The sequence below is a fragment of the Myotis yumanensis genome, unplaced genomic scaffold, assembly GCF_028538775.1.
Source record: "Myotis yumanensis isolate MYYU_CA2020_CCGP unplaced genomic scaffold, mMyoYum1.0.hap1 SCAF_24, whole genome shotgun sequence".
Taxonomy (NCBI): Eukaryota; Metazoa; Chordata; class Mammalia; order Chiroptera; family Vespertilionidae; genus Myotis; species Myotis yumanensis.
Window position 1 is genome coordinate 6,296,597 of NW_027223775.1, and position 10,377 is coordinate 6,306,973.

At 40.5% G+C, this 10,377-nt stretch overlaps 1 pseudogene; it reads right to left on the reverse strand.

The window, feature by feature from the left end:
• Nucleotides 1-4,239: 4,239 nt before the first annotated feature.
• Nucleotides 4,240-6,789, reverse strand: LOC139000460 (zinc finger BED domain-containing protein 5-like; annotated as a pseudogene).
• Nucleotides 6,790-10,377: the final 3,588 nt, after the last annotated feature.

The following is a 10,377-nucleotide window of genomic DNA, read 5'->3' on the forward strand; positions in this document are numbered from 1 at the left end:
CTACAAACAAGTACCTTTCAATAATAACTTTAAATGTAAATGGACTAAATGCTCCAATCAAAAGACATCGAGTGGCTGAATGGATAAAAAAACATGACCCATACATCTGCTGTCTACAAGAGACCCACCTCATTAGAAGGGACTCACACAGACTGAAAGTGAAGGGATGGAAAAATATCTTTCACGCAAATGGAAAGGAAAAGAAAGCTGGGGTAGCAATACTTATATCTGACAAAATACATCTCAAAGTGAAGGCCATAACCAGAGATAAGGAAAGCCACTTCATAATACTAAAGGGATCAATACAACAAGAAGATATAACCCTGGTAAACATATATGCACCCAATGCAGGAGCACCCACATACATAAGAAAACTTCTGGAAGATATCAGGGGAGAGATCGACAACAATACAATCATAGTAGGGGACTTTAATACACCACTGACATCACTGGATAAATCTGCTAGACAAAAACTCAGCAAAGAAACAGCAATCCTAAATGACTCACTAGATCAGATGGACTTAATTGACATCTTCAGAACACTTCACCCCACAGCTGCGGAATATACATTCCTCTCAGGTGCTCATGGGACATATTCAAAAATAGACCACATATTGGGTCACAAGCAAAGTCTCCACAAATTCAAGAAGATTGAAATCATAAAAAGCTTCTTCGCAGACCACGATGGCATAATGTTAGAAATAAACTACAATAAAAACAACCCAAAATACTCAAACACTTGGAAGCTGAATAGCATGTTATTAAATATTGATTGGGTTACCGATGACATCAAAGAAGAAATTAAAAACATCCTGGACACTAATGACAATGAAAACACAACAATCCAAAACCTCTGGGACACAATGAAAGCAGTCCTGAGAGGAAAGTTTATAGCTCTACAGGCCTATCTCAAAAAACAAGAAAAAATGGTAGTCAATCATCTAACTCTACAACTCAAAGAATTAGAAAGAGAGCAACAAGAAAACCCCAGAGTGAGCAGAAGGAAGGAGATAATAAAGATTAGAGCAGAAATCAATGAAATAGAGACCAAAAAAAAAATACAGAAAATCAATGAAACCAAGAGCTGGTTCTTTGAAAGGATAAACAAGATTGACAAACCCCTAGCCAGGCTCACCAAGAAGCAAAGAGAGAGGTCCCAAATAAACCAAATCAGAAATGATAGAGGCGAAATAACAACAGACCCCACAGAAATACAAATGATTGTTAAACAATACTACGGGCAACTCTACTCCAACAAACTAGACAACCTGGAGGAAATGGACAAATTCCTAGAAAAATACAACATTCCAAAACCCAATCAGGAAGAATCTAAAAACCTCAATAGGCCAATAACTATGGAAGAAATTGAAGCAGTCATCAGAAAGCTTCCAGCAAACAAAAGCCCAGGGCCAGACGGCTTCACAGGGGAGTTCTACCAAACATTCAAGGAAGAACTAAAACCTACCCTCCTCAGACTACTACAAAAAATTCAAGAGGAAGGAACGCTTCCAAGCTCATTCTATGAAGCCAGCATCACCCTAATACCAAAACCAGGTAAAGACATCACAATGAAAGAGAATTACAGGCCAATATCCCTCATGAACATAGATGCCAAAATCCTCAACAAAATCTTAGCAAATCGGATCCAGCAGTACATCAGAAGGATCATACACCATGACCAAGTAGGATTTATCCCAGAGATGCAAGGATGGTACAACATCCGTAAATCAATAAATGTGATACATCACATAAACAAATTGAAAGAAAAAAACCACATGGTCATATCAATTGATGCAGAAAAAGCATTCGACAAAATCCAACACCCATTTTTGATAAAAACTCTCAGAAAGGTGGGAATAGAAGGATCATACCTCAACATAATAAAAGCCATATATGACAGGCCCACAGCCAACATCATACTCAATGGACAAAAACTAACACCATTTCCCCTAAGAACAGGAACAAGACAGGGATGCCCACTCTCACCACTCCTGTTCAACATAGTACTGGAAGTATTAGCCATTGCAATTAGGCAAGAAGAAGAAATAAAAGGCATCCAAATTGGAAAAGAGGAAGTAAAACTGTCCTTATTTGCAGATGACATGATATTATACATACAAAACCCTAGAGACTCCATCAAAAAGCTACTAGACTTAATACATGAATTTGGCAATGTAGCAGGATACAAAATTAACCCCAAGAAATCCGAGGCATTTCTATACACCAATAGTGAACTTTCAGAAAGGGAGATCAGAAAAACAATCCCATTTACCATCGCACCAAAAAAATTAAGATACCTAGGAATAAACTTAACTAAAGAGGTTAAAGACCTCTACTCAGAAAACTACAGGACGTTGAAAAAAGAGATAGAGGAAGACATAAACAGATGGAAGAACATACCATGTTCTTGGATTGGTAGAATCAACATCATTAAAATGTCCATACTACCCAAAGCAATCTATACATTCAACGCACTTCCCATTAAAATACCAATGGCCTTCTTCAAAGATCTAGAACGAACTCTCCAAAAATTCATCTGGAATAAAAAAAGACCCCGAATAGCTGCAACGATCCTGAGAAAGAACAAAGTAGGTGGGATCTCAATGCCAGATATCAAGCTGTATTACAAAGCCACAGTTCTCAAAACGGCCTGGTACTGGCACAAGAACAGACATATAGATCAGTGGAATAGAATAGAGAGTCCAGAAATTAGCCCGAACCAATATGCTCAATTAATTTTTGACAAAGGAGGCATGAACATACAATGGAGCCAAGATAGTCTTTTCAATAAATGGTGTTGGGAAAATTGGACAGACATATGCAAGAAAATGAAACTAGACCACCAACTTACACCATACACAAGAATAAACTCAAAATGGATAAAGGACTTAAATGTACGACAGGAAACCATTAAAATTCTAGAAGAATCCAAAGGCAACAAAATCTCAGACATATGCCAAAACAATTTCTTCACTGATACAGCTCCTAGGGCAGTTGAAACTAAAGAGAAAATGAACAAATGGGACTACATCAAAATAAAAAGCTTCTGCACAGCAAAAGAAACCATCAACAAAACAACAAGAAAACCCACCTCGTGGGAAAACATATTTGCCAACGTCATATCTGATAAGGGCTTAATCTCCAAAATTTATAGGGAACTCATACAACTTAACAAAAAGAAGATAAACAATCCAATCAAAAAATGGGCAAAGGATCTAAATAGACACCTTTCAAAAGAGGACATTCAGAAAGCCAAGAGACATATGAAAACATGCTCAAAGTCACTAATCATCCGAGAGATGCAAATCAAAACAACAATGAGGTACCATCTCACACCTGTCAGAATGGCCATCATCAACAAATCAACAAACGACAAGTGCTGGAGAGGATGTGGAGAAAAAGGAACACTTGTGCACTGCTGGTGGGAATGCAGACTGGTGCAGCCACTATGGAAGGCAGTATGGAGGTTCCTCAAAAAATTGGAAATGGAACTCCCATTTGACCCTGTGATCCCACTTCTAGGAATATATCCCAAGAAACCAGAAACACCAATCAGAAAGGATATATGCACCCAGATGTTCATAGCAGCACAATTCACCATAGCTAAGATCTGGAAACAGCCTAAGTGCCCATCAGTAGATGAATGGATTAGAAAACTGTGGTACATCTACACGATGGAATACTATGCTGCTGTTAAAAAGAAGGAACTCCTACCATTTGCAACATCATGGATGGAACTGGAGAGCATTATGCTAAGTGAAACAAGCCAGTCAATGAAGGAAAAATACCACATGATCTCACTCATTCATGGATAATAAAGACCATTACAAACTTTTGAACAATAATAGATACAGAGGCAGAGCTGCCTCAAACTGATTGTCAAACTGCAGTGGGAAGGCCAGAGAGAGTTGGGGGGCAGGAGGGAGGGGAGTAAGAGATCAACCGAAGGACTTGTATGCATGCATATAAGCATAACTAATGGACATAAGACACTGGGGGGTAAGGGAGGGTAGGGGTTTGTCAAGGGCAGGGGGGGAAAAAGGACACTTATGTAATACCCTTTGTAATACTTTAAGCGAAAAAAAAAATAAAATAAAAAATAAAAATTATTAAAATAAAAAATAAAACAAATAAATGAAATTTTGTCTTGAAGCATGGTGTAGCATGGGTAAAAGTCTTAATATAACAACAGTAAACTACATTGCTACATTTTGCGACAGTATGCGTAAAAAACCAACGTCAGTGCAAAGGTTGAGATTGCTTCTTTCTCACCAGATCAGAAATTCTCGGGGCTGACTTTGCAAGAGCACAATGAAGATCATCTTCCACAACAAGCCTACTTCTGTATTTAGAATTGATAACCAACAATCTGAAAAACCCTTTTTCACAAAGATATGTTGTTGGAAATGGGAGAAGAAGGCGCAACACAGTCTCAGACAGAACAGGATATGACTGCAAACACTTGATCCAGAATTTTGTAACTGGCATTGTAGAGAAATCAGCTCTCGCTGCATCATTGTTAATAAGTTCAATGAACTCCTCTTGTGCTGTCTCAGGAACATCTTCAACTTTGTCTGTGAACGGGCTTCTGGCAAGTGCAAATGGGGTGTCAGGTAGATTTGGAAAGTACGATGAAATTTTGACTGCAAGCATGTGCAAGTGTTCTTTCACAGAAATTATCATCATAATCCTTTCATCTGGTTCAATGTCATGGTCCTCAAAGAAAGAAGATAAGGTAGGCAACATGTAAATTTTATTTTCATCTAATTTTTTTTGCCAAAGCTAAAGTCTCATTTGGAATGATCGGATCTTTTCAGACAATTCAAGGCAAGTTGCATTTGGTCCTTGCAGTGATAAATTTAACTCATTCAAGATGGCAAAGATGCCCTAACCGGTTTGGCTCAGTGGATGGAGCGTCGGCCTGCGGACTGAAGGGTCCCAGGTTCGATTCCAGTCAAGGGCATGTGCCTTGGTTGCGGGCGCATCCCCGGTTTAGGGTGTGCAGGAGGCAGCTGATCGATGTTTCTAACTCTCTATTCCTCTCCCTTCCTCTCTGTAGGAAATCAATAAAATATATTTAAAAAAAAAAAAAAAAGATGGCAAAGATGCCAACCAAGTAAGCTATTTTCTGCAGTTCACTTTTATCGCTGAAAAGTGCTTTGAACTGCAGTCTTGCTTTCTGATTAAAAAATGTTTTGAGTTCATCACGAAGCTCAAAAACATGTTTTAAAATTTTTCCTCTCGACAACCATCTCACTTCAGTGTGAAATAGCAGAGCATTGTTCAGTGCATCCAACTCGTTGCACAGTTGCAAAACCAGTGAACTGTTTAAAGTTCTTGCCTTTATAAAATTGATAAAACTTATCACGCTTTTCATTACTTCTTGTAACTCTTGTGGCAATGTCTTCATTGCTAATATTTGCGGATGAATCATACAGTGAGTTCCGATGACTTTTGGTGACTCATTCAGTATCAAACGTTGAAATCCAGATCAATATCCTACCATAACTGGAGCACCATCTGTGCAAACACCACAAACCTTTTCCCAAGAGATCTTATGCTCTTTCAGAAATGAACCAACTGTGTCGAATACATTACATGCAGTAGTTGTCGTTTCAAGAAGTTTGCAAAAAAGAAACTCATCTTTAAAGTCGCCATCATTAATATACCTCACATAAACCAGTAACTGTGAACAGTTTGCAACATCTGTAGATTGATCAAGCTGGATACTAAATATTGGAAGTGGAGCAGATTTAATTTTCTGGATTACCTGAACAAGAATATCAGCAGACATGTTATCTATTCTTCTGCGGACAGTGTCATTAAATAAGGAAATTGCACTCAATTTCATAACAAATTTGTCTCTGATCATAACTCGAACAATGTCTTTGGCCACTGGGAACAGTAAATCCTCAGCAATGGTGTGAGGTTTCATAGCTCTGGTGATTCTGAGTGCCACCAAAAATGAAGCTTCAACGGCTGCTACGTTTTGTTTGTGGCACTTGCCGCCAGTGTCAAGTCTGGCTTTCTTGAGTCCATCAGCTTTGCTTCTAAAATAGTTGGTATCCTTGCCGGCAAAGCTCAGATGCTTGCTATCAAAATGGTTTTAGTTTGTTCGGCTTCATAGATTCGGCTGATAGAACTTCACAACAAATAACACATTGCGGTTTCTCAATTCCTGCTGTAATTATTGAGGTAAAACCATACTGTAAAAAATACTCACTATATTTTCTTAACATTTTTCTCTACACGATCCATTGTCATGGGATGGTTTGCTAATGAAAATAATATAAAACAATAGCTTTAATAATACAAAAGATGATACATGGCATAGTTTAGTCAATACAGTTCATTAAAGTTTCCTACGATTTACCATTCTCTGTGTTGTTTTTTTTACATACCTGTTACTATCACAAGGGGACAGTATTCACATCAACCACAGCTAAATATGAAAAGACCGATCAGCATCCAGATTAAGTTCCCATGGTACAGATTTTTTTTTGCAGTAGTTGACGATTTTACAGTACATAACTTTACATTTAACAAGTAATTATAATTCATGAAGTATTGTTTTACCTCCAATACTTCTGCTTTCAACACAGTAGCTGCTTTTAACAGAGTAGCTGCTTTCAACACAGCAGCTGCTCTCTACACATGTGTGACTGGTCCACATAAGTACCTTATGGTGCCAACCCTGTCACATACACCTGTATTTGTATGGGGTGTATGTGATGGGGTTGGTGCGATGATGTCATCACGTAGGGTACTCGTATGTGGGCGTATCTGCATGTTGGCGGACCCGCCTGGAGATGGATAGAGGAGCGGTGTCTCAGTTCCTAAGACCATCAAAAATATGTGTTTTCCGATGGCCTTAGGCAACCCCTGTGAAAGGGTCATTCAACCCCCAAAGAGGTCGCGACCCACAGGTTGAGAATCGCTGCCTTAGAAGAAGGACGCTTGAATACCATCTGTAATAATAAAAGCATAATATGTTAATTAGACCAGACATTTTTCTGAATAACCTTCCAGACAAAGCCAGGGTTGTGAGGGAAGCCTGGGTCCCAGGTGCCAGAGGGAAGCCAGTGCCAGCAGCCAAGGGAAGGAAGGCCCACTCTTGCACAGATTTCGTGCATCAGGCCTCTAGTCTGTATAATAAAAGCCCAGTAACCATTATGACGGAATGACCAGAATGACTAGTCGTTATGATGCACAGGCCACAGGGGCCACAACCACCAAAATTTCCAAGCCTGAGGGCCCCGGGGCCAGTTGCACAGCGACTACCAAGGTGCCAGTAAAGAAGAACGCAAAGGTGACCAGTGTGAGTATGCAGCTTGAGATGAATGCTCTGTGGAACCAATACAATCAGCTGGGCACTGAGATGATCATCACCAAGGCTGGCAGGTCAAGGCACTCCTCTCCCCACTGTGACCCTCCCCACATGGTGCTAGTCTCTGGCAGTGGGCTACACGAATGAGACTGAGAAGTGGGGTAGGAGGCATGGCCTGGCCACCTGCAGTTTCCTCTTGGTGCAGGCCAGCTTCTTCACTCTACAAATCCCAGCTATAGAAGGGTACTGCTCAGGAGGCCAGGTAGGTGGCAGAGAAAAACCTTGTGGACCAGCAGCCCAGGACCTGGCACTGCCAGAAACGGCTGGGCTCAGAATACACCGAACTTGGAGGGAAGGCAGCCACCTGTGAGGGGCCTTCCCACCAGCTGGCTCCTGTTGGATTCCACCTCAATGGAAACTCAGTCTTTGGTTCCTTAGTTCAGTCTATCTCACTAAAGAGGAGCAGCTGGGCACATTTTAGGGGTGAATTAAGACTCTAAAACAGTGTGTTCTGTTCCATGGAGATTGCTACCCGTTTGTCTTAGGTCTAAATTCTGGGTGATTGTGGGCCTGGCTCTGCTACTGGGGCTTACGTCTTCCAACCAGCCTGTGTTTGTTCTAAGGACCCAAAGAGAAGAAGGGGAACACGTTTTTTGATGCAATATGCAAGTGCTGGGCTGTGTCTAATGTACACACAGAAACACCAGCTCAGTCATCCTGGCCAAAGGGAGCTTAGGGCCTGTTTGTAGAGTCTTCTGGTGGTTTCTGTTTCCTTGCTGAGGTTGTCTTCCCTGGGAAGCCTGGGGCCCATGCTCAGCTCCAGCTCAGTGGGTCTTCTCCAGGCTCCTCCCCCTGGCCAGCCCTACCCTGATCCCCATCCCCATCTTGATCAGGGGTGGTGCCAGCTGGCTGACCAGACCCCATCAATGCACAAATTCATGCACCAGGCCTCTAGTTAAAAAATAATCACCTCAGCGAGTATGACTTAGTGGTTGAGAGGTGACCTGTGAACCAAGAGGTCACAGTTCGATTCCCAGTCAGGGCACATGCCAGGGTTGTGGGCTCAGTCCCCAGTGTGGGGACTGCAGGAGGCAGCTCATCATCATTGGTGTTTCCATCTCTCTGTCCCTCTCCATTCCTCTCTGAAATCAGTAGAATATATTTTCATAAAACAACTATGAATGTTGTAAAAAAATAATTGGACTAACCTTTTATTTTCAGTTCAAATAAACCAGGTTGTTCTGGAAAATCAGGATTTTCTGCATTGCAAAACAAAAGTATTACTTTGTACCTGCGCTGTGTTTTACTTTATTCTTTAAATGTATTTTATGGTGTACCATGTATGTCTCCAGACATTGCCAGATGTTCCTTGAGGAGAAAAATCACCTCCTTTGAGGACCACTGAATTGATATTTAGTGTTTATTTTGATTGCCAGGATCTATAAGTTTGAGCCTGGCGATATGACTATAATCTCCCTCAACACACACACATTTTTATAATCACTAAGATTAATGATAGTTTGGTTTTTCTGCTTAATTTTTATGTACTTATCACTGATTCATCCTCCAAATCATCTCTAATTTTAATACTTTGAAACACACAGGGGTAGTCTTGAGATTTTTGTGTGTGTGTCTGAAAATGTCATTATTTGACCTCAATGATGAGTATATTGTTTGTTGCAAAAGCCTCAGTGGAAAAATTGTCTGCAAGTGGTCTGTTCTGTGGAGTCAGTATTGCTGGAGAGGTGAAGACCTTTCTGTTTCTTGATCCTTTGAACTAGCTCTAATTTTTTTCTACCTTATTTTTCATGTTTTTGTATTTATGTTCTTGGGGGATTTTGTGCAACTTTATCTTCCAGTTTTTCCTTGAGTTTTAAATTTGTGCTGACAGTTTTTTATAAATTGCAGTTTTTTGTTCTCAAATATTCCTTATTGATACCACACTGATCTTGTTTCATGGTTCTTCTCTCTTATAGTTGAGACTATTTAGCTGGTTTTTATTTTAGGTGTTGTTTTTTAGTCTTTCTGCATAGATTGAGTTTCTGAACTCTGCTGCATTTTGTCTGTTTGACTTCTCTCTTTCCTGCTAGAGGAAGGCTCTTGGCAATGTGTCGAGGTATCTGTGTCCGTGGGTAGGAGAGTGACTATAGGGTTGTTTGGAGGCTGTGTATGTGAGTGAGGTCTGCCAGGCTTATTTCCTGGGCTCACAGAAGGCTATAGCTTCTAGTGTTTCTTCAGTGCTGGTCATGACCTTGTCAGACAGTAATTTCTTGCTCTCCTGAAAGTAAATTCCTGGTGTAGGCAGATCTGAAAGGTGATGCGAGGTTTCAAGTATCTCTGTCAGCTCAGAGGGGCCCTGCTTTGCTCAGTGAGGCAAGCATGGAAACCTCTTTCCCCTACACTGGCCACAGTGGTCCAGTGTGGAGGGAAGGTGCACACTGGTGACCAGTGGTAGTACATGGAGAATGCTGCAGCCTCCACTTTGTTCTTAACAGTTTCTAATCTTTCCTCCTTCACGCTGTCAAGCTAGAACTGTGATTTTTCAACCTTTTTCATTTTATGGCACACATGAACTAATTACCAAAATCTGTGCACACCAAAAAATATTATCTGACAAAAAATAGGTATAATTTTGATTGACTTACAAAAAAATAATAGTAAGTAGCTAACCTTTTTGCTCCAAGGTGACCTTTTTAAAAATTAGGTATACTTGTACATACAAGGATTTATGGTAACAAGAATTAATCAGTAAAACATAACTTATTATGCGATGTGACCAGTAAGATACAACTCAGGGCATTCACACTGGCCACCTATTGTTGTGTTGGCAGTTGCCATTTTTTTTCTTTTTTCTTTTCTTACAATATAAGGGAAGAGAGGAGATAGTCAGATAATAGATATTTCATATTTTAAAAATTCTTGAAATCTGGCAGGAGCAGCAGAGGCTGGCAGACCAGGCTCTCTGGGACAGGGAGAGACTACCACCACTGCGGGCACTCCCCAGACTGCCAGACTCGGGCACGGGGCACAGAGCCCACGCCATCTTAAAG